The sequence below is a fragment of the Saccopteryx bilineata genome, chromosome 1 (assembly GCF_036850765.1).
Source record: "Saccopteryx bilineata isolate mSacBil1 chromosome 1, mSacBil1_pri_phased_curated, whole genome shotgun sequence".
In the NCBI taxonomy this organism is placed as follows: Eukaryota; Metazoa; Chordata; class Mammalia; order Chiroptera; family Emballonuridae; genus Saccopteryx; species Saccopteryx bilineata.
Window position 1 is genome coordinate 146627036 of NC_089490.1, and position 25325 is coordinate 146652360.

Here is a 25325-nt window from a genome sequence, read left to right on the forward strand (position 1 = left end):
TTGTCTCCACAGAGAAGTGAAATAAAAGACAGGATAAACAAATGGGACTATATCAAACTAAAAACCTTCTGCACAGCTAAAGACAATAAGAACAGAATAAAAAGACAAACTACACAATGGGAGAATATATTTGACAATACGTCTGATAAGGGGTTAATAACCAAAATTTATAAAGAACTTGTAGAACTTAATACCAGGAAGACAAACAATCCAATCCAAAAATGGGCAAAAGAGATGAATAGACACTTCTCCAAAGAGGACATACAGATGGCCAATAGGCATATGAAAAAATGCTCAACATCACTAATCATTAGAGAAATGCAAATTAAAACCACAATGAGATATCACCTCACAGCAGTCAGAATGGCACTTATCAACAAAACAACACAGAATAAGTGCTGGCGAGGATGTGGAGAAAAGGGAACCCTCCTGCACTGCTGGTGGGAATGCAGACTGCTGCAGCCACTGTGGAAAACAGTATGGAGATTCCTCAAGAAATTAAAAATCGAACTGCCTTTTGACCCAGCTATCCCACTGTTAGGAATATACCCCAAGAACACCATAGCACTGTATGAAAAGAAGAAATGCACCCCCATGTTTATGGCAGCATTGTTCACAATAGTGAAGATCTGGAAACAGCCCAAGGGTCCGTCAGAGGACGAGTGGATTAAAAAGCTTTGGTGCATATATACTATGGAATACTGCTCAGCCATAAGAAATGATGACATCAGATCATTTACAACAACATGGATGAAACTTGATAAAATTATACTGAGCGAAATAAGTAAATCAGAAAAAACCAAGAAATATATGATTCCATACATAGGTGGGACATAAAAATGAGACTCAGAGACATAGACAAGAGTGTGGGGGTTATGGGGTGGGGGGAGGGGAAAGGGGGTCACAAAGAAAACCAGTTAGAAGGTGATGAAAGACAATTGGACTTTGGGTGATGGGAATGCAGCATAAGCAAATAGCACAATAACCTAGAGCTGTTTTCTCTGAACATATGTACCCTGATTTATCAATGTCACTCCATTAAAATTAATCAAGAAATGTGGTGGTGCAGTGGATAAAACGTCGACCTGGAAATGCTGAGGTCGCCAGTTCGAAACCCTGGGCTTGCCTGGTCATGGCACATATGGGAGTTGATGCTTCCTGCTCCTCCCCCCCTTCTCTCTCTATCTCTCTCCTCTCTCTCTCGCTCCCTCTCCCTCTCCTAAAAAAATAAAAATAAAAATAAAAATTAATCAAAAAAAAGGAGATCATTCATACACCCAAAAAACATAAAAATTGACATCTGAGTCAGGCAGACCGCACAGGAAATGACTCTGCTGTGAGTCTGGATGTTCACAATCATCTTTGGGATGGTTGTAAAAATGAAACCAATGTCAGCCAAGGACAGGTTGGAGAGGAAGAAGTACACGTGTGTGTGCCCCTGGAAGTCTGAGTTGAGAGCCAGGAGAATGAAGAGGTTCCCCAACATGGTGACCAGGTACATGGACAGGTGGAGCCCAGAGAGCAAAGGCTACAGTTCCAGATCATCTGACAGACCATAAAAAAGAACTCTGAGACACATGTTAAATATTGTGGTTCAATGTATTCTGGGTAACTTTAGGAAAGAAAATACATTGTAAAAGAAAAAAGAAAACACATGTAAGTGAACACCCAGTGCCATGTTCATAGTTAGGATTTAAGCAGTTCACAAAGTGTTTATTTACACTTGAGTTCATCCACCCCAGTGCCTTCAACAATATTTCTCAGTGTCTTAAGTCCTATTTTCTTAGAAGTGTTTACTCATTGGTTTCTATTGTATTCACCCATTTTTATACAGACTTACATTAGAGACACTTCCTTGAGGAATGTTAGAAAAATAAGGGCATTTAGAAACAGCAAATCCATGAACATATCAACTGCAGCCTACTTCTTTAGATAAAGTGCTGGATAAAAGTATTCTTCCTCTAAGAAAAAATTATTCTTAACAGCACTTAAAAGCAGCCCTAGATATTTAGACACAGTGCAAGAAATGCAAGAATACTGATAAGCTGTATTATTGCTAGAGCTATATTATCTGCTCTCTACATTAAAGTCAATGTTCATAATCACAAGGCAGCTTTTTATGAGCCACATATTTTCATGCATTCTCATTACCATTTTGAATTTCTGACTTCCCTCCTCTAATGAAATATGTGCTCGCTCAGACATACGGGTTGTCTTTAAAAAGCCTTATCAAATATTCCTCCCAACCTTGACCTGGTAGACTTCAAATTTTGTTAAGTAAGTTTTAGTTAAATACACAAAGTCTTAGAGCATCATTGACCCCTCCTCATGGTATTAGTGTACCACACAGCTATCAATCATTAAACAAGAATTAACTCTGAAAATAAAAACTTGCTTCCTATATTTCACCTTAGACAGGCTTACAGATCAGTTCCAGAGAAACTCAGGGAAACACCTGGGGTTTGACCTTGGTTCTTGATTTTTTATTTGTGTCCATTTTGATGACTTTGTAAAATAATTATATGAATTTCTATATGTAAACATTGTAATGCTCTTGTTGAAATCGACCAAGCATTCTTATGCCTTCTCCTTAAACCAATTCTATTTTAAATCAGTTCTCCTTAAATACAGTTCTTCTTTCATCAACTCCCTGAAACCAACTCTGATTTTTATTTCTCTTGAAAGTACATATTGTGATTTAAATTTGGGAAAAAATACAAAAGAGAAAAGTATAGGGATTAATGTAACAAACACCTGGGGAATTTCCACATCAGTAAAAGGGGTTGTTCTATGAAATTAAATAGAATTAAAACTACAGTAGTCAGACCAGTGACTATTATTATGTTGATTATCATGTTTGCCTATAAATATTGTAAAATGTATGATGATGTAACCACAGCCTACAAGCAATTAAATAATAATCTCTCCATGCATGGTTTTCAGTGGTGGTAACACTGCCTTAGAATATAGCCAAGCACTTAAAAATGTTCAAATAACATTACCTATCATACTTCTAATCAATATGAAAACATAAGTATTAAATAAAATTTGCCTTCAAATTTATATTTTATAGAAATTTGTAATATTAACAATTAAATCTGTGTTTTCTAAATCCCAGCATGATCCCATTGCCCTGCACACCTGTCCCCCAAGAGCAAACACTGTCATTAATGTTTTGGGTATATTTTCTGTCTGTGTTTCCATATTGTTAGTTTATTTATGTGTTTCTAGAACTTTTTGAAAATTTGCATAAATAGTTCTTAACTGCATACATTGTCTCTAAAATGTGCTTGTTTTTTTTTAAAGTAATTTTTATTTATTTATTTTATTTATTCATTTTAGAGAGGAGAGAGGGGGAGAGAGAGGAGATAGAGACAGGGGGGAGGAGCTGGAAGCATCAACTCCCATATATGCCTTGACCAGGCAAGCCCAGGGTTTCGAACTGGCGACCTCAGCATTTCCAGGTCGACACTTTATAAAATGTGCTTGTTTACTACAATAATCTGTTTAGATCTTTCTTTGAAGTACACACATTTAGATATAACACTGTATCTGATACATAGTATTACCTGAAAAAAATTTCTTTCCTTCATCTATTCTTTATTTGGGCACCCTATCAAAATTCTTTTCTCTTCATATCATACAAGTAAGAATTTCTATATGATATCTCCATGGTGCTGGCTGTTTGTGTCATAAAAATCATTGCAAGTTCAATTTTACCTCTTACTTACTACCTTTGCTTTTCCAATAGAAAAATCAGTTGCTGTCAATTATGTACTATTTTGGAAATATTTCTGAAATATTTAAGTATAGTCATTCCATGAAATTCTTATCTTATATAGGGGATAATATTCCTGTATCTCAGATTTCCAAAATGAAATGTAAAGTGCATTACTATTTATGAAAAATGCTATAATCTCTATGTTAAGGCCATGATTCCAGAGGTGTGTGGAATCCTCCCACCTCTCTATACTGGCATTCCTTTTCTGGGATAGAAGAGAACAACAGCCATCTCCAGAAACATGTGGCGTCCAAAGGAGGTAGAACCTAATACCTATTGTTTATTAATAAATACTTGTTTATTGTATTGTAACCAGAAATTGATATATTGTAAGAGTGGGTTTGCTGATAAATACAAGCCTAAGAAAGTTTTATTCACCTGTGATTTCATTATATGGCAGAGAATCTGAAGGCTGTCTTGTCTGAGGCACTAGAGCATAGAATGACTTCAAATCCAAACATTTGTCTCAGCCCACACCGTAAAATCTATTTTCTCCTTCTCATTATACCTCTTTTTCATTATATTTATGAAAACCACCATGATGGCTTTTGAATATGTGAATATTATAGATGCTGTTGAGTGGGAAATAATAGGTCCCTTTGAAAGTCTATGACATACACACAAACAAGTGCTGTTCTATCCTGTCTCTTGTCCAATGGGACATTTCTGAAATGGATAAAACCGAAGAAAGAAAATCAGCAGTGTGTGAACGCCACATAACTATGCTCTACTTCTGGGAACCAAGGAAGCTTTTATTCAGTTTTTATCATATGTTACGGTTTTTATTTTTGTTATTATTTAGACTCCTCTGTGCCAGAAATGATCTAAGCTCTGGGGATCCAGAATAAAATGTGACTCTGTCCTTTCCTTAAAGTCATCAGTATCTATTTGTGTAAGGACAAAAATAAATTGTTTTATCAGATATTTGTTTATTGATTTTTAAACAAAAATTAAATTATGGAATAGTGAACTTATTCACAAAAATGTAATTCTAAGGAAGTTTAATATCCATTGAAAATCAAATCATCAGATTACAGGATTTTTTGGTGGAATGGAATGAAGCTTAATGTTATCAGTAATAATAATAAAAATAAAATCAACCTTTTTTCCTTATACATATCACCACCTTTAATCACATAACTAGTATTTGTTCTCTATTTAGTCTTTACTCAATGGAGTTGTATGAACTAAACATCAACTCAGAAGACACTGTTGAGGCTCAGAGACACTAAGAACTTGCTCTATAGAATTAGATGATAAGTAGAGCAGATAGAACTGAAAAGTATATTATGAATCTCTGAAGCACATGAAGATAACTTTTTCTCTATTAAAATTCAAAAATTTTAAAGCAGAGATAGACAGGTCTTAACCAATGAAACACACATGATATATCTTTAAATAGTTATTGGTTTTCTGAGTATAGATGGAAACTGTCATATTGATGTTATGTCTCCTTTTGAAATGAAAATGGACTAAATTAACAGATTAGATGTGGAAGCAGACAGTTGAGGTGATGTGCAGGAGTAGGGGCAAGAGACAGATCTACCCTAAATGTCATGAGCTGGCTTTTTCTGTGACCCTTGTCTCTGATTTCAGTCATCCTTCTTATAGTTAAATCAGTAAGGACCACCTATGGCTCTCCTCTGTGGTCTACCAATAGCCTACAAAAAGAAAAACACAGTGAGCAGAGGATGTCTGTGTTGAATGACAGAGAAGTGAAATGGCTGTTCAGTTGACAAAGAGAGACTACTAGGCAGGTTCCCTATGTCTGGAGTCGACTGATTGAAACCTGACTTTATTGCATTTTATCCTATGATCTGCTACAAGTTAAATTAAAAGTCTATAATCTTTTTATCCTCTATAGAATAATAATATGTGAAAATACAGATAAAAAGACAATCTGCATAGCACTTGATTCAGACCTTTGCACTTGGGAATATTGAATAAAGGTTTATAATGGCCTGACCTGTGGTGGCGCAGTGGATAAACCATCAACCTGGAAGGCTGAGGTCACCAGTTCAAAACCCTGGGCTTGCTTCATCAAGGCATATATGGGAGTTGATGCTTCCTGCACCTTCCTTTTCCTCTCTCTCTCTCCTTCTCTCTCTTGCTCTACTCTCTAAAATGAGAAAAATAAAAGATTCATGAATTTTTGTGAGTGTGAGAGAGGCAGGAGGCAGAGAGACAGACTCCTGCATCCACCCCAACCAGAACCAACTTTTCAACCCACTAGGGGGCAGTGCTTTGCCCATATGGGGTCATTGCTCCCTCTTATGTTAACTGAAGCAAGGCCACAGTCTAATCCTCAGTGCCTGAGGCCAAACTGCTTGAACCATTCAAGCCATGGCTGCAGGAGTGGGAGAGAGATAGAGAGAAAGAGAAAGAGACAGAAGGAGAAACATATGGTCAATTTTCCTGTGTGTCCTGACCGGGAGTTGAACCTCAGACTTCCACACATCAGGCTGACACTCTACTGCTGAGCCATCCAGCCAGGGCCAAAGGTTCATGATTTCATGCATATGGTCACCTGGCATTAATTGGCCATTTATCTTCATCATCACCATTGTAATCAGTTTAGCATATGTAGGAGGTAATTTAGAGAAACGTATTTTTCAGGTCTGGTGAGAAAGATGCCTACAGGACATAAACCCAATGTGGGAGGTCAGCAGAAATTGAATCAGAGCCTTTATACCCCCAACAGAACCAAGAACATAAACTTCATAAGCCTCTGAGCTGAAACTGTATATTGGTATATACCATCAGGCTACTCAACTGTTCTGCTTGTTCTGATGATGAAAAACAATCATCCCTTTATCCCTCCTGTATCCAGTATCTCCAACAGCACTCACGGCACTGCATTGCCTTCATGAAGGGAAATGTCAGAGGGATAACAATCCATCACCCTCCTTAAGGCTGGTGAGTGATGAAGGCTCAGGCTGCAGGAAGACAGAGTCGGGCAGGGACCCCTAGATGTACTCATTGACTCTCAGAGAGAAGACACACAAACAGATCCAGCAGTTTAGGACCAATAAAATGAACAGTTGCAGAGCATAGGCTGCTTATTAGGAGTTCTTTGTGCTTGAGAGCACAATACACCGAGCTCATCACTAGCCAGATTGGTCCATGCCATCTCAGTCTCTGGAAATTTGTTAATATTAATGAAAAAGGGTCATAGGAAAAGTAAATGTCCTTTGAAGGGTCTGAGTCCCTCTACTTCTCAGAAAGAATCTCACCTGTACTTTCAAGTTTTATACATCCCAATGAACAATTCAGATTTACTTTTTAAATTAACATAAGTCAAAATCTGAGTTTTTCATCATCAAATGTATTCAACTGACCAAGTAACTTAGAGAGAAGTAGGTCTTCTATATCAAGAATCTAATAGCATCTCTTAGGACAGCTTCTTATTATAAAAGAACATTTTGCATGAGACTTGCCTTCTTAACAAATTTTGAAGTGTTATATATATGATTGTGGACTCTAGATACAATGCTGGACAGCAGGTCTCAAAGGCTTCTTACCTTCACTGCCTGAAACTTTATGCCCTATGATTAGAATTTCTCCATATTCCCCTCCCTCCAACCCATGGCAGCCACCACCACTGCAGTGTGATTCTATAAAGTTGACTTTCTGAGATACATCACAGAGGTGGAGTCGTGCAGTATTTGTCATTCTGTGATTGGCCCATTTCATTTAACATGGAACTTCACTCATGTTGTTAAAAATGGCACAATTTTCTTTCTTCAGGATAAATAGTATTTTTTATCTATATTATATTAATCCCAGTTTTCTTATTCATTTAACTGTCAATGGCCATTTAGTTTATTCCTAAATGTCAATAATTTCAATAAAATAATTTTTAAAGACAATATTACTGTATTTATTCCTGTTCTTTAGAGAAACAGAATCAAAAGAATATGTATATGTCTATATATAGAAATATCGTTTAATAATTGGTTTACGTGATTGGGGAGACTTGTTAGATCCAAATTTTGCTGGGGGAAAGTTGCAATTCAAGTCCAAAGTCAGTCTGCTATTAGGCATTTGCTCCCCCTAGGAGGTCAGTCTTTGTTCTAGTAAGGCCTTGAACTGATTAAATGAAACCCACCCACATTACAGAGGGTAATAAGCTTTACTCAAAGTTCACTGATCTGAACGCTAATCTCAATTAAATAAAATCACTAACAGAAAAACATACAGAATAATGTTTGACCAAATATCTGGGCACCATGGCCCAACTAAGTTGACACAAAATTTATCATCACATTATTTTGGCAAATTCCCAGCGCCAATGTTCAATACCTTTGTTTTCAGAAACAAAAACACAGCTTCCTCATTGATCCAGGATAGAGCAGACACAAAGTGTCTAATTTCAGTTAATGAAGATAAATAAATCTAACACTAATTTAGAAATTTTTAAAGAGGGGTATGTATTCTCACTGGCAGCTATGGTTTATTCTCTGTAAAGGGTGTTCCCTTCTCTAGTATCAAAGTTCCTGACCAGTGCAGTTGTTAGACAATTTAGCTGAGTCACCAAAGGCCTAGTAGATTAACCTAGTTGTCAGGTGAGCCCCAGTTCACTGCTTCAAAAACAGAAACATCTCTGAAGAAGGGTCCTTCCTGTGTTCTATAGAGTGGGCAGAGATCAGAGCCCAAAGACAGATTTGTCAGGAGAAAACACAGGGAAGAATGGTGTCAAAGTGAAGTCCTAAAAATACTGTTACTAGGGAAAGGAAAGAACTACCCTTGGCTGAAGTTAGGCAAACAAAGGTGAGTTTGGAGCTAGGTGGCCAGCACAGATGACTGGTTGTATGTATGAAAATATATATGTGGCTTGACCATCCGGTGCAACAGTGGATAGAGTGTCGGACTGGGATGCAGAGGACTGAGGTTCAAAACTCCAAGGTCACCGCTTCAGCACAGGCTCATCTGGTTTAAGCAAATCTCACCAGCTTGAGTAAGGGGTCACTTGGTCTGCTGTAGCCCCTAAATCAAGGCACATATGAGAAAGCAATCAATTGAACAACTAAGGTGCCACAACAAAGAATTGATGCTTCTCTCATCTTTTTCTCTTCCTATCCGTCTCTATCTATACCTCTCTCTGTCTCTCTCTGTCACAAAAAATTAGTTAATTAATTTTAAAAAAGAAAATATTATATATGTGAGGAAATATCAGAATTATTGGGAAAAATCACACTGCTTATTGCTAGGGAGAATTATTCATAAGCTCCTACTCTGAGCTCAGATGGCTACAAGAACTCCAGTACCTGTACGTAAGCAGTAAAGGATCCAACACACAAGTCATCACTGAAAAAACATGTAGTCAGATCAGTGGTTCTCAATCTTGGTTTTACATGACAATCAACTTAGATAACTTTTCAATATTTATGCTAAAAAAAACTCTCAGCCCAATTAAATCGTAATCTTTGCTGAGACACAGTCATCAATATTTATCAATATTTTTAAAGCTCCCCAGGGGACTCTGATAAGAAGCCAGAGCTGAGAACCAGTTACATGCATCCTTATACATAAGATGCATAAAGAGATCTGAAAAACATGAAAGTTCTGTGAACAATAGCCATGAATTTTAGGAATTATTGAGGATTATAATTATTTTTTTAAAAAACAAACAAAAAAAACTAGTGCATTTTTCTAGAATGCCAGCAACAAATGAGAAATAAAGAACACTCTATATGATTTAATCATGCCAAATTAATCACTTGAACCCATTAAATATATACCAAATGAAGCAATATTTCAACATGAGACACTGAGTGTTGAAATGTTCAGAACTACAATAATTATAAAGCCAAACAGTAGAATTTTGAGATCCAGAAATTTGGTTTTAATGTCTTTTTTAACCCACAAATCAAAAAAAGATGGGACAGGTATTGTGATTAGCCTGTTCTTCTGAAAAGCCCCTGAATGGCCCTCTTCATGTCCCTGTTCCTCAAACTACAGATGAAGGGGTTCAGCATAGAAATGACCAGAGTGTACATCACCGAGGTCACTGCTCCCTTCCTGGGAGAAACTGAGACTGGAACTGAGGTACACACCAAAGCCTGTTCCATAAAATAAACAACCGACAGGTGAAAGCCACAGGTGGAGAAGGCTTTATACTTCCCACCTGATGAGGGGACTCGCAGAATGAAGCAAACAATTTTATAGTAAAAGGATCCCTGAGAGTGGAACACCACCTAAGATTGCACCAATGACCTAGACCAATGTATAATTGTTGGGGATTTTATTTTATTTTTTTATTTTTTTTACAGAACAGAGAAAGAGTCAGAGAGAGGGGTAGATAGGGACAGACAGACAGGAACGGAGAGAGATGAGAAGCATCAATCATCAGTTTTTTGTTGTGACATCTTAGTTATTCATTTATTGCTTTTGCATATGTGCCTTGACTGCAGCCTTCAGCAGACAGAGTAATGCCTTGCTCAAGCCAGCAACCTTGGGTCCAAGGTGGTGAGTTTTTTTTTTTCCTCTCAAGCCAGATGAGCCCACACTTAAGCTGGCGACCTCGGGGTCTCAAACCTGGGTCCTCCGCATCCCAGTCTGACGCTCTATCTACCGCACCACTGCCTGGTCAGGCTTATTGTTGGGGATTTTAAAACAGACAAGGTCGAGTAGCTGAGAAGGGTCATGGAAGAAATGCAATATTTCCACATTCATGAAGAAGGTAAGATGTGAAACCATGAAGTAGTGCAGTTGGGAATCCAAAAGGCTGATGAAAAATGACACCAAAACCATCAGGCGACAGTGGCGTATGTAAGTGATGATCAGGTGATGCAGAAAGTTACAGGTGGCCACAATTCTTTCAAAGGCTATCATGGTCAACAGTAGTTTGTTTATGCTTCCAAAAAAAAAAAATAGACATCTCAATCAGGCAGCCCCCATAATAAATGACTCTGCTGTAAGTCTGGATGTCCACTATCATCTTCAGAATTGTCATAGAGATGAAACAGAGGTCAGCCAGGGACAGGTTGGAAAGGAAGAAGAATATGGGGGTGTGGAGGTGGGAGTCTAATGAGTAGGATGATGAGCAGGTTCTCCAACATGATGACCAAGTACAAGGACAGGAAGAGCCGACTGAGCAAAGGCTGAAGTTTCAGATCATCTGAGAGACCTATGAGAAAGAATTCTGAGACACGTGTTAGATTCTTTATTTCTATGGGGCTGAGACACCTGCTGAAAAAGAAAAGGGGCTTAGAATAGATGAAACAGCTGAACAGGAAGTTATCCCTGAGCCTGTATTTTGGATTATGGAACACATACTCCAGGACTTCAGCAGTATTTCTCAGTGGTGACAAACTCAACTTCAGAGAACTTTTTCCTTACTGATTTTTTGGCTATTTACCTTTTTCTATATATATCTACTATAGAGACACTAAGTTAATGAAGTTAATAAAGTCATGAACACAGTAAATATTACTTTCCTCCCTTGAAAAAATGTATGGATTAAGAAATATCTTTCTTGCCTGACCAGGTGGTGAAGCAGTGGATAGAGCTTCTGACTAGGATGCGGAGGACCCCGGTTCGAGACCCCGAGGTCGCCAGTGTGAGCATGGGCTCATCTGGCTTGAGCAAAAAGCTCAACAACTTGGACCCAAGGTTGCTGGCTTGAGCAAAGGGTTACTTGGTCTGCTGAAGGCCCGTGGTCAAGGCACATATGAGAAAGCAATTAATGAACAACTAAGGTGTCGCAACAAAGAACTGATGATTGATGGTTCTCATCTCTTTTTCTGTTCCTGTCTGTCTGTCCCTCTTACTTCCAGAATCAAATTCTTCAATATCATGCTTGTATTTGAGAAATCTATCCATTTTATTTGAGTGTATTTATATAAAAACTAGAAAGCCCGGCAGTCATACAAAATGACCGCTGTTCTAGATATTATAAATTATAATTAAAATGATTTGTGCAAAGGTGTCTGCTAATTCAAACTGAATTACCCAGGGCAGGCGGCGAGGACACCCCTTTGCTTACTGCCCCATGGGGTTTCCCCCTTCTACTTGCTTAATTGCTTAAAGTAGAGTGCAATAAAGGAAACCACTGGTGGTACATTTCTTAAGAGCCACTGCTAGCTCAATAAATAAAGGTGATTTAAATAATAAAATGGTAATTCACATGTCAAAGATCTCTTTGTACACAACATTTCTTGTGTAGATCTTTCCATCATTTTTAAGCTCGCCTTGCAGAGGACCATCAATTATTTTTAATTTTACGTCCGTTCTTTCATGAACTCTTGAACAGGCAACATAAAGTTGACCGTGTCCAAATGCAGGCTCAGGTAAAAAAATGCCAACACGCTTAAGCCCTGAGACTTATTGATGGTCATAGCAAAGGCAAGTTTTACAGGAAATTGTCTACATCTCAATTGAAACGGCAACCCTGTTTGAGATGGAGCCAAATCAATTCTTGGAATGGCATGTATTTCACCTTTAGAGGAGCCAGTCAAAGACTTAGCTATTATGACATTATTTTTCAATTGGAGAACCTCTAGTCTTGTACCATTGCAAAGACCCCTTCTGGTGTTAAGATTTCTTAACAGCATAATAATTGCTCCAATCTTTAACCTCAATTTGTGAGGTGGCATGCCAGAAGGCGGGACTATTTGAATGCCGTGGCAACTTCACCCCATTGGCTAGTACAGTTACGCAAGCAACCAATAAGCTATCGGCGACAAACAGACACTTAAGCCGCATATAATAAAGATGATATAATAATTTGTTAATAATAAAAATAATAATGATGTGTTTACAAAAAGAGCAATATTTCTGTAATGAAATGGTATAATAGAGTAACTATATTTATTTTTATATCTGGGCACATGCTGCAAACTAGTGCAGCTAGTAATTTCAGATCCTGAGTGGGAACAGTGCGGAATTAAGAAAATGTGGAGTCAGGAGGGCCCTATAATTACTGCTGACAAGAACAAAGCATGCCCAAAAACCACATCTTGGTTTATTTATAGGGCAAAATGGGCCGTTAGCAAATCAATGATATCTTTGATCATGTTTCCAAGGCAACCCAAGAATTTTACCAAGTGCAGAAAACCCCTACCATACTTATCATCTTAACTTCACACCAAACAAGAAATAGAAGAAACTTGCCTCCAGTCTTTCTGGGGACCATGGGGGATAGTGTAAACAATCCAGCAAAACAGTTTAACAGCCTTTTGCAACCTAATCAGGCAAGTGAAGTGAAGGGTTGGACAGAAAGTCAGCTTATAGCTAATTCCCCACACTTCTGTCCCCCCAAAAATCTAAACTCCAAAACCCTGTTGGTTTTTTGGTCCCCAACAGGCACACATTTCTCTGAAATACCATAGCGTGCACCTGGAAATCTTCTAGGGCACACCAGTGCACCCTGGCGCACACTTGAGAACCACTGTCTTAGCCACAGCCTAGAACCTCTTACACCAGACTTTCCACATGTGAGTCTCATGGTGATCTAATATGCAGCCAGAGCTGAGAGTAATTGCGTTAGAATATTCCCAGGCACTTAGTGAAAGTCTCATTAATAATTTCTATTATTACCATTGACATCCAATTACCATATTTAAAGTGTGACCTTTCAGTACTAGTTTTGCAGAACTTATATTTTTATAGAGATTTGAAATATTTCCAATGAAATTTCAGTTTTGTTGCTTTTCATGTCCCAAATGTCAACCACTATCAGGGAATTTGGTGGGGATATTTTTCTGCTTATACTTTTATGGTGTTAGGATTGATTTGTACTCATAAGCAACTTTCATAAAAATTTAACTGTAATATTACACATGTTCTTTTGAAATGTTCTTATTAAAATTTTATATTTTTATTCCTTCTATAAAGTATATGCATCTTTTTTAAACTTTTAAGCTTCTGCGTAATATTTCCAGAATGATAGAGCTCATTTTATTTTTTAATTCATTATATTGACAATTTTACGTAAACTCTTTTATGTCTTCATATCACACAAGTGAAAATGTCAGTAAGAGATATGTGAGGTATAATTGTTTACATTGTAAAAATCAGTGCACATTAAATTTTACTATTATTTACTTCAATTTTTCTCCAAAAATCAGATACAATCAATTCTCTGCTCTTATTGCTGAGATGTAGAACCAGGATTTCCCTGAAGTCTGTCTAGTTAGTAATAGTCATGTCATGATAGCTCACTAATTTCTCAGTTTGTAGAGAAAATATTGCTTGTCCATGTCAGATTTCCAAACTGAGATGGAAAAGAGTACTATTTATAGAAAATCCCATAAACTAAAATATGTATTTCAGAAAGGCCTCTGTAAATCACTTATTCTGTTCCTTATTCATAGTGACCTCACTGAGTCCCAATAAGAGGAACCAATGATTCTGCCTGTTTCCTGATCTTGAACAAAGCAGGAATGAAAAAAAAATTGTTGGGCTCCAGCTGAGGAACAGAGTCCTGGGTCAGGACTCAGGGGATGAACATTTGAGTCCCACATCTTTTACACACCAAACTTAGAGTGTGTATAAACATCACAGCCTATTTATGATGTCATTTTTACCCAGAAATGGGTAGAAAATATGCCCCCAAAGTTTGGCAATTAACATCCAGTTACCATATTTTAATCAGAATTAAATTGTTATTGCAGTAACCACTTATTGATAAATTTAACCTCAAGAAATATTTAATGACTTTTATATAATTACATGGCAGAGAGATCAAAACATTCCCTGTTCCTGGGAACTTGAATGTGGAATGACATGACATCCTGAATGTGAAATCCTAAAAGTGTCTCAGTCCATGAAGTCAGACTGATCCTGCCCTTCTCCATCCTTTAAAGTTTTCATTGTTTAAAATTAACACAATTTTTTGAAAGTGAATGATGCATGTCTTATAAAAAAGAAAGTAAGAGGTTCAGAGAAAGTTCATGTCATAGATGCACATAATCCCCTTTGCATCTTTTCTGTACTCCTGTGAAATATTGCTGGAAGGGATGAAAGGCAGGAAGAAAAGCAGCCCAGTGTAGAAGCCTATCGCCTACTCTGTGTTTGTGTGAACAAAGGGTCTATTAAATGTTAAAAAGAGATTTTTTGTTTTTGTTGCCTACTCTCTGCAAAGGTATAGGCTCTGAGGAATCAGAAATTAAAGAGATTCAGCCCTGGCCAAGTAGCTCAGTTGAGTGGGACATTCTCCTGATACACGAAGATTGTGGATTTTCTCCCAGTTTCAGAATGTACAAGAAGCAACCAGTGAATGCACAACTAAATCTTTAATTTTTTTTCTTCTTTTTCTGTTTGTATTTTTTCTAAGGTAGAAGCACGGAGGCAGTCAGACAGACTCCCGCATGTGCCCGACTGGGATCCACCCGACATGCCCGCCAGGAGGCAATGCTCTGCCCATCTGGGCATCAGGTCGTTTCTGCCGGAGTCATTCTAGAGTCTGAGGTGGAGGCATGCAGTTGTCCTCAGCACCCAGACCAACTTTGCTCCAGTGGAGCCTTGGCTGTGGGAGGGGAAGAGAGAGATAGAGAGAAGAAGAGGGGGAGGGGTGGAGAAGCAGATTGGTGCTTCTCCTGTGTGCCCTGGCCAAGAATCAAACCCTGGACTTTCATATGCCAGGCCAATGTTCTACCGCTGAACCACCTGGCCAGGGCTATTTTATTTTTTATTAAGTGACAGGTGAAGAGGCAGAGAGACAAACTCTTGCATGAGCTCTGACTGAGATCTAATCTGCAAGCCCTCTATGGAGCAATGCTCTGCTCATCTAGGGCCATTGCTCCATTGCTTAGCAATCAAGCTGTTTTATCACTTAGAGTAAGGCCATGGTGCTGTTCTCAGCACTCAGAGCTCAACTTGCTCAAGTGTGCCATGATTGCGGGAGGGAGAGAGAGAGAGAGAGAGAAAAGAAGTGATGAAGAAGCAAATGGTCACTTCACTAGTGTGCATTGACTTGAAATTGAACCCAGGACTTCTACACACCATGCTGATGCTCTACCACTGAACCATCCAGCCAGGGCCTGCACAACTAAGTCAAACTACAAATTGATGTTGTTTTCTCTCTCTTTTTTTCCTCTCTCTCTCTCTCCCCCTTCATTTTTCTCCCTAAAATCATTAAAAACAAATTTAAAAATAAATTGATATTCAGTAATTTTGTTTATATATTCAGTATCTACTTATATAAGGACAGAATAGAATGTCCTATCAGAGATCCAGGGAAATACCTTCAAATCACACAATATTTGATTCAAAGTGCATAATGATAGACTGTTAATATCAATAATAATATCTAAAATTTATTTTGAACTTTCTATGTACACTCATTATATATGGAATTTTCACTATATTTAATCTTTGGAAAAATGCAGTTGTGGCAACAGGAATCAACTAACATCAAAATGTTGAGGTTTATAGACACCAGAACTTGCCCATTATTGCACAAGATTATATAGCAGATAAAATTAAACTAAATTGTAAGACTCTGCTGCTTATATGTTAAAGTTCTTTACTGTATCCCAACACCTCAGAAAGTTTAACACAAAAGTTCAGAGGTCCTAACTAAAAGTACAGCTGAGATACATATTTTAACTGATTTTTGGTTTGTAAGAATGAAAACCAACACCCATAATAGGTCTTTTTTAGACTGAGAAGAGCTAAGATTCAGAAATGAAGGAGTAAAAAGATAGTTCAAGAAAAATCTAGGAGTGGGGGCAAGCAAAAGATCTGCCCTAAGTTATAAACTGCTGATTTGTCTATGGTCCGCACCATGAACTCAGCTAGCCTTCCTATAGTCAGTGTAGCAGGAGGCATCCATCACTCTCCACTGAGGTCTCCTAGTAACCCCCACAGGGAGGAGGACAGTGAACAGGGGGTCTGCCTGGAGTGACCTAGCAAGTAAAATGACAAACTGGGTTTTCAGGAAAGAATACTGGCCATGTGTCCTATGTGTGGAATCTGGATGCCTGGATTCCAACTTGAATTCACTCCCACTTTACCACAAACCCTAGTTCAAGTTATATTTGAATGCTGTGCTCCTGTATTCATATGTAAAATGAAGAAATGCGCATTCCTCTTTCTTGGGTAGCAATTATGCAGATGAAATAAAACTGATATATATGTAAATTTCAAACTGCCCTCTTGATGTTCCGCTTATATGTCAGACCTCATCTTTACTGGACTATTGCCTCGGAGACAAAGGAATTCCAAAGAGCTGAGAAGCCGCCCCAAAGAGGGGCTCTGGACATACCAGGACTTTTGATTCAACACCCACATGCTCCAAGCCCTCAAGGAGGAGCATTCTGGACACACCAGAACTTTTGCCTCAGTATCCCCTCAGGCTCTTCCAAACACTATATAACTCACCCTTAGTCTGTAACCAGCGCTCTTCTCCTCCGGAGAAGTGCCCGGCAGGGTTCCTTTCTTCCTTTCAATAAAGCCTGTTACTCTGGTCTTTGGACTCCCATGGACTCCAACAGAAACAAGGTGTAGAACACTCAGCTGAGGGCCTGGTACATAGTAGGTCCTCATTGACTGTTCATGACATCTGGATCACTGTCCTCATTTTCTACCTCCTCTTTCTCCTCTTCATCATCATCAACACTTCTTAATTTTGGACCGTTTAGAGTTTAGACCATTTGAAGAGGCCTATTTCCTATCATCATGGGGGTAATTTCTATGGGAGCTAGAACCATTGTGAGAGAAAAGCAGAACTCTGAATTGCCTCGGACCTGTGCAGCTCCTAATAACGGTGAGGAATTAAGGAAACACACTTGTCAAAAAACGATGGGACCAGGACTCTTCAAAATGGGGCAGTATCCAAGTGCCCCATAGCCCCAGTTTGCTTTATTATGTAGCCATATGCAAATCAAGGAAGTCCTTGATACAAAGTTACACATCCAAGGCTAAAACAGGAACTCTCCCAAGGCATAAACAGGATGCATTAGTGAAATCTACCAACATCTGAAACAAACAAAGAGTCAGAAGAAGGGCATGTAAATTGCTTCCAGCAACTCAAGGAAGCAAGTGAAGTGGGTGCAAATACTTAGCATCATAGCCAATATGGAGATGGAGGGGGGAGAACTTAGCCTTTTGCTAAGCCTGGAATCTACAATGGCTTTTTGCCATTTACGGTCTACAACACTGAATGAAAGTGATTGGACTCCCACCAGAACCAGGAACATAAACTTCATAGTGCTTAAAATAGAAACCACATCTGGTGCCCTGTCACTTGTCTATCCTAAATGTCCTGCTTGTCCTGACAATAAAAATAAAACAATGCTCCCAGTCCTTCCACCATGGCATTCACTGTGGTGGGCTGCGACTCTGCTGGTCCATGACCAAGGAGGGCCAGTCGGCTGCCCCTCTTCTGCCTGCTGAGCATTGACTGCTGAGGCTCTGTCCGTGGTATAGGCAGATAGACAGATTCAGGCCAGACCTCCGGACAGAGATGATTTTGGAGAGATGAGGCACAGGTGTGAAGCCAGCTGGACAGGGACCGGCACCCTAAAACCCTAGAGACACATTGATCATTTATGGTTGTCTGGCCTTGAGCACTCAATGCACAGAGCTCACAATTAGCCAGATTAATCCATTAACTCTATTCCCTGAAAATTGACTTCACAATCTTATCCATGGGAGGAAAAAGTCAGTGTCCTTGAACCAGATCAATTATTTCTGAGTTCCACCCCTTCTCAGGTGAAGGTCACTTGGCTGCCTTGAGTCACGTACCAAAACAAAGGCTCTTCATATAAAGATTAATTATTTCCAGTTAAAAATTCACTTAAAATTTGAATTTTCTGAAATAATATTGATGATGAAATATGCACTATCAGGAATTTGGCATCTTTGATTCAAACATTTCTCATGATAAAACATGAAAATATTTTCATATGTGAACATGCTTATATCTGCAAAGAGACCTTCATGGTTTTCTTATCTTGGTTTTTGGGGGGGGATTTTTTTTTGTTTTTTTTTTTTACAGAGACAGGGATTCAGAGGGCTGGACATATAGACTGACATAAAGAAAGAGAGTGATAAGAAGCACCAATTCTTTGTTGCGGTACCTTAGTTGTTCAATGATTGCTTTCTTATATGTGCCTTGGTAAGGGGGCTACAGCAGAGTGACCCCTTACTCAAGCCAGCAACTTTGGGCTCAAGCCAGTGACCATGGGTTCATGTCTATGATCCCATGCTCAAGCCAGCAACCCCACACTCAAGCTGTTGAGTCTGCACTCAAGCCAGAAGAACCTGCACTCAAGCCTACAACCTCAGGGTTTTGACCCTGGGTCCTCTGGATCCCAGTCTGACACTCTATCCACTGCAACACTGCCTAGTCAGGCCTTTATGCTTTTCCTTTCTTTTTTTTCTCTGTGACAGAGATAGAGACAGACAGAAGGACAGATAGGGACAAACAGGATGGGTGAGAGATCAGAAGCATCAATTCTTTGTTGCAGTACCTTAGTTGTTCACTGATTGCTTTATCAGATGTGCCTTGATCAGGGGGCTACCACAGACCAAGTGACCCCTTGCTCAGCCAGATGTGCCTGTTCTCAAGCCAGTGACCTCAGGGTTTCAAACCTGTGTCCTCTGCATCACAGTCCGACACTCTATCCACTGTACCACCAACTGGTCAGGCTGTGCTTTTCTTAATATGAGTTCTCATTTCTTATAGAGTACATTTCTTGCTAATTTTTTGTTACTAATTTAAGTGACATCATTAGTTTTATTTACTCCTAATTCATTCATATTGGCATATTAGAAAATATAATTAAATTGTATATTTCCATTATCTAGCACTCCTCTTTAGGTGTTTTAGTTGTTTTTCTTGAGTAGAATTTTATTATCTGAATATTCACTTTTGTGGTATTTTGTGTGTGTGTGTGTCTGTGTGTCCTAATGCATAGGATACATCTTCTAGAAACATAATAGTGATAAAATCAACTTCTATATTTGTTCACTATGATGAAAATGACTCCAAGGTCCCAGCATTAAATCTCATACTAGCTCTAGTTAGTTTACACATATTTTTATATTCTTGTTCTGCTTAAATTTTAATCTAGGATGAGCTATAATTTACCAAATGCCTGTTTAACAAAACTAGAATATAGTCTATTCTTTCCCTTTGGCCTCTTATTGTGATAGCCAGAACTTCTGCTTATTGATGCTTCACTGTGTGCCAAACACTGTCCTAAGCACTTTAAATATATTTAGTTTTCTCCTCACAGTAATTCATAAAGGAAAGAATTTATCAATAATACCAAGAAAAGGTAAGCAAATCTTCCTGTAAAGAGTCCAGTAGTAAATATTTCAGGTTTGGTAGGCCATCTGGTCTCTGTTATAACTACATCATAGCACAAAAGCAGCCACTGACAACACATACGTCAATGAGTAAGGCCATGTTTCAATAAAATTTTATTTATAAAAACTGGTGGCAGCCCTGGCCAGTTGGCTCAGTGGTAGAGCATCAGCCTGGCATGCAGGAGTCCCAGGTTCAATTCCCAGCCAGGAGAAGCGCCCATCTGCTTCTCCACCTTTCCCCTCTCCTTCCTCTCTGTCTCTCTCTTCTCCTCCTGCAGCCGAGGCTCCATTGGAGCAAAGTTGGCCCAGGCACTGAGGATGGCTCTGGGGTCTCTGCCTTAGGCGCTAGAATGGCTCTGATTGTGGCAGAGCGACGCCCCAGATGGGCAGAGCATCGCCCCTTGGTGGGCATGCAGGGTGGATCCCGGTCGGGCACATGCGGGAGTCTTTCTGACTGCCTCCCTGTTTCCAACTTAAGAAAAATACAAAAAAAAAAAACCCCAAAAAACTGGTGGCAGGTTAGATTTGGCCCAAAGATTGTTGTTTGTTAGAAGGCAGGTGAAATGCTCAACATCACAGCTTGACCCAGATCATAAAGATAGCAATATCAAATTAATTTTTAATTCTGAAATCTTGTATTTAATAGAAATATATGAAAGTTATAAAAATGGGTACCACATGTGATGTAAACTTGACATATGATTGATAGATTTTATCACATTATGTCTAATCATAACGACCTTGGATGGAATTAATCAATTAAAATACAGGATACCCATTTAAAATAGAATTTCTATTTAAAATAGAATTTCAGTTGAACACTTGAAACCTGTATAGTTTGGCAAACCATATCAACCCATTGAATTAAAGTAAATAAATAAATGAATAATAGAATTTGAAGTTGACAATGAAAATTTGTTTGGTACAAGTGAGTCCCAAATGCAGTGTTTGTTTGCGATTCCAATTTGGGCATGGTTTTTTACTGCCCAATTTAGCAGCTTTACTTTGAAGGTAAATGCAAATAATCCCAATTTTGTGTTAGAAATTTGGGTCTCAGAGAAGAGAAGAGATATTTGCACACCCGTGTTTATTGTAGCATTATTCACCACAGCCATAGAGTGGATACAACCTGAGTACCCACTGACAGATGAATGGATAAATATAATGTGGTGTCTACATGAATGGAACATCAGTGGGTCATCAAATAGATGCTTTTATGTCCTACAACATGGATGAACCTTGAGAACATAATGCTAAGTGAGATAAACAGGTCACAGAGGGACAAATACTGCATGGTTCCACTGGTGCAAGGATTCCCAAGTAGATAAACTCATAGAAACAGAAAGTAGGATGATGGTTATCAGCGCTGAGAGGTGGTGCTGTTGGTGTGTAATTTCAGTCAGGAAGGGTGGAGACATGGGGGTCTGGGGATTTGTTGCACCAAAATGTGCACGTGATTGACATTATACTATACACTTGGACACTGGGGAAGGGTGAAAGTAATGTGATTTTTCTGTCAGAATAAAAAATAAATAAAACCAGATAAAATAAGATAGAGCAAAAAGAGAGGCTTACTGCAGGAAGATGGTCATGAGGAAATCAGAAGTAATCTGCTCATAAAATTAAATTTACAAAGTAATTTTTTTAATGTTTATGTTTTTATATAAAGAAAAATACATAACGAAGAGAGGATTCATGAGTATGTGACAAATGGAAATGTTTTTAAATGGTAACTATTCCAAATTACTCTTCAGAAGTTGTACTTTGAGTTGGATATTGAGGTTCAAGAATGTCAGTATTCAATACTATGCCACAAATCCCTCTCTTGAACAATGACATGTGCTGGTTATAAGGGCTGTGGGAAAATGGCCTGAGAATAGAATGTTGCCTTAAAGAGATATCATTTGTGCAGACTTAGTCACGTCGGGTCCCTGACATGATTATCTGCACAAAAACTTCTGTACTGTTTGCCATTTCCTATCTCTCCCGAGTAAGTGCTTACAAGCAAGCATGCCCTGATGTGCCAGAGGATGATTACCTCGTGTACTGGAGCTTTATAATAAGCAGATAAAGCAAACAAATAAATACAATGAGGACTTGCATATCAGAGTTCTCAGTCCTTGAGGCTGGGAGACCCCTGGTCCCATCTTTGCTGCATCTTGTGTCTGTAATTTCTTTCAAGTTTTGTGGCACCTTCTACTCAGGACTGTCCTTGGCAGAGTCAGTCTCTGCAAAGGGTGAATTCTTTTTTACTTTTTAATGAGACAGAGACAGGAAGGATGAGACATGAGAAGCATCGACTTGTAGTTGCAGCACTTTAGTTGTTCACTGACTGTTTCTCATACATGCCTTGATGGGGGGGGGCACTCCAGCCCAGTCAGTGACTCTTCTCAAGACAGCTATCTGTTCTCAAGCCAGAATCCATGAGACCATGTCAATAATCCCATGCTCAAGCCAAGACCCCATGCTCAAGCTGATGACCTCACGGTTTCAAACCTGGGTCCTGAGCTTCCCAGGACAATGGTCTACCCACTAAACAACCACTGGTCGGACACAAGTATAAATTCTAAAACCAGGTAGACTTAGCTTCTTACAAGCTATGTGACCTTGGGTAAGCTAATTCTCCGCTTTTTTCTTCATCTGTAAAATGTGGTTCAGACAGCACCTTTTTAAGAATTCTTTTGTTAAGAGTAAATTCATTATAGTTATCAAGTACTCTAAATGGTGCCTGACCCAGAATAATCACTTAATAAACCATAGATATTTTGGTCAAACTCTCAATTTATAAAATAACATACTTTGTTGACTGAATTATTTCCTTCCTTTTTAACACCCCTTCCATAACACTGGGAGCCCATACGATGTGAATGATAGAAAAGATATCTGGTGCTTGTCTCACGAATGCCATTAACTATGAAAAACTTCCAGGTACTATTATATAATACTTAAAGGAGTATTATAGAACACTTTCCCCTAAGATCAGAAGCAAGGCAATGATGTCCATTTTCATCTTTTCCATTCAGTGCTGCAAAGCAATGAGGCAAGAGAAATGAAAGATAAAGTTTGGAACTTCTTTCATTGTATACACTGTATACACAAAATCCAAGACTGTATACACAAAATCCAAAATAAGCCATAGATATCTGAATAAGTAATTGAATTTATAAAGGCAACTGGAGAAAAAAAACAATATACAAAAAAAATTGCAATACTATGCATTAGCCTGAAAAATTAAAAAAAATAACTTTGGCAGTGAACACACAAAAAATATATAGATGAAATAGAGTACAAATAAAACCTATGTTATTTTATTAACCAATATTACAAGAAATTCAATAAAAAATAAAAATATTTACAAAGCAAAACACAGTATACATTTAGCAATAAATTAAAGGTATTCAATACCTATACAGTTGAACCTTCAAAACACTGTTAAAAAAATTAGATGACCTAGGAAAATGGACAATTATATTGTGTTCAACAACTGGAAGACTTATTATTATAAAGATGTCAATTTCATTCAGGTTATTTTATAAAAATCAATGCCATTCTAAGCATAGTCCCAGCTTTATTTTTGAAACTGATAAGAGGATTCTATAAGTAATACAGAAAGAAATGGTGAATAGAGAAGGCACAGATAGACTCTACTCTGGTTTGTGGATGAGTGTGTCAGTACTAAGGATATCAGTGTCTTACATTCCTGTGGATAACAGTGGGCAAGTCAGCCAATCAGATTCAATTGCAATAATCATATTAGAATTGTCCCAAAAGACCATCACTCTATTCTCCCTGAGAATTCAATCAGGAGAGAAAGCAGTGTGGATCTCCTGGGGCCATGAAGAGAGACAGCCTGCCAAGAATTGCTAATGCAAGATGAACAGCCAAAACATTGAGACAGAATTCATCCAGATAATACATTTTGTCTGAGGATCCAGCCATGCCTGAAGCCAGTTACACCCAAAGACTTTCCAGTAATCAAACCAATAAATTTCTGTTATAACTAACAAATATGAAAATAGTGACAGACAAGCCAGAGACTGGGAAAAGTTTTCTGCAATATACAAATATATGAAACACACATTACATAAATATAAATATACAGTGTCCATAAAGTCATGGTGCACTTTTGACTGGTCACAGGAGAGCAACAAAAGACGATAGAAATGTGAAATCTGCACCAAATAAAAGGAAAACTCTCCCAGTTTCATATCTATTCAGTGCAGTTTGATGTGGGCTCATGCACAGATTTTTTAGGGCTCCTTAGGTAGCTATCCCGTATAGCCACTACAGACTCGTCACTGACTGATGGCCTACCAGAACGGGGTTTCTCCACCAAACTGCCGGTTTCCTTCAACTGCTTATCCCACCGAGCAATGTTATTCCTATGTGGTGGCACTTCGTTATAAACGAGCCAATATTCACATTGTACTTTGGTCGCGGATTTGAACTTAACGAGCCACAGAACACACTGAACTTTCCTCTGTACCATCCACATCTCGACTGCCATGGCCGTGGACTGCTCCACTGTGTACACGGTGTTATGTCATCATCTGCGCATGCACACATGCTGCCACATCATCCTACAGAAACTGGGAGGGTTTTCATTTTATTTGGTGCAGATTTCACATTTCTATCGTCTTTTGTTGCTTTCCTGTGACCGGTCAAAAGTGTACCATGATTTTATGGACACACTGAATAATACACGGCATATGGAAGTATAGAGATGTATAAAATAAAGAGCAAGTAATAGAAGGAAACTCTTCAAATTGTAATAAAAATAGGTAAAATGCTTTAAAAGGTACCCTCTTAAAAGATACGCAAACTGCCAACAAGCACATAAAAAAAGTATTTAATCCTGGTCGGGTGCTCAGTTGATTAGGTCATCCTGACATGCCATGATTGTGTGTTCAATCTCTGGTCAGAGCACATGCAAGAATCAACCAATGAGGCCCTGGCCAGTTGGCTCAGCGGTAGAGCGTCGGCCTGGCTTGCGGGGGACCCGGGTTCGATTCCCGGCCAGGGCACATAGGAGAAGCGCCCATTTGCTTCTCCACCCCCCCTCCTTCCTCTCTGTCTCTCTCTTCCCCTCCCGCAGCCAAGGCTCCATTGGAGCAGAGATGGCCCGGGCACTGGGGATGGCTCCTTGGCCTCTGCCCCAGGCGCTAGAGTGGCTCTGGGGGGCAGAGTGACCCCCCAGAGGGGCAGAGCATCGCCCCCTGGTGGGCAGAGCATCACCCCTGGTGGGCGTGCCGGGTGGATCCCGGTCGGGCGCATGCGGGAGTCT

The 25325-nt window shown here is 38.9% G+C and overlaps 1 pseudogene; it reads right to left on the reverse strand.

The window, feature by feature from the left end:
- Positions 1 to 9678: 9678 nt before the first annotated feature.
- LOC136319361 (olfactory receptor 7E178-like) lies at positions 9679 to 24548 on the reverse strand (annotated as a pseudogene).
- Positions 24549 to 25325: the final 777 nt, after the last annotated feature.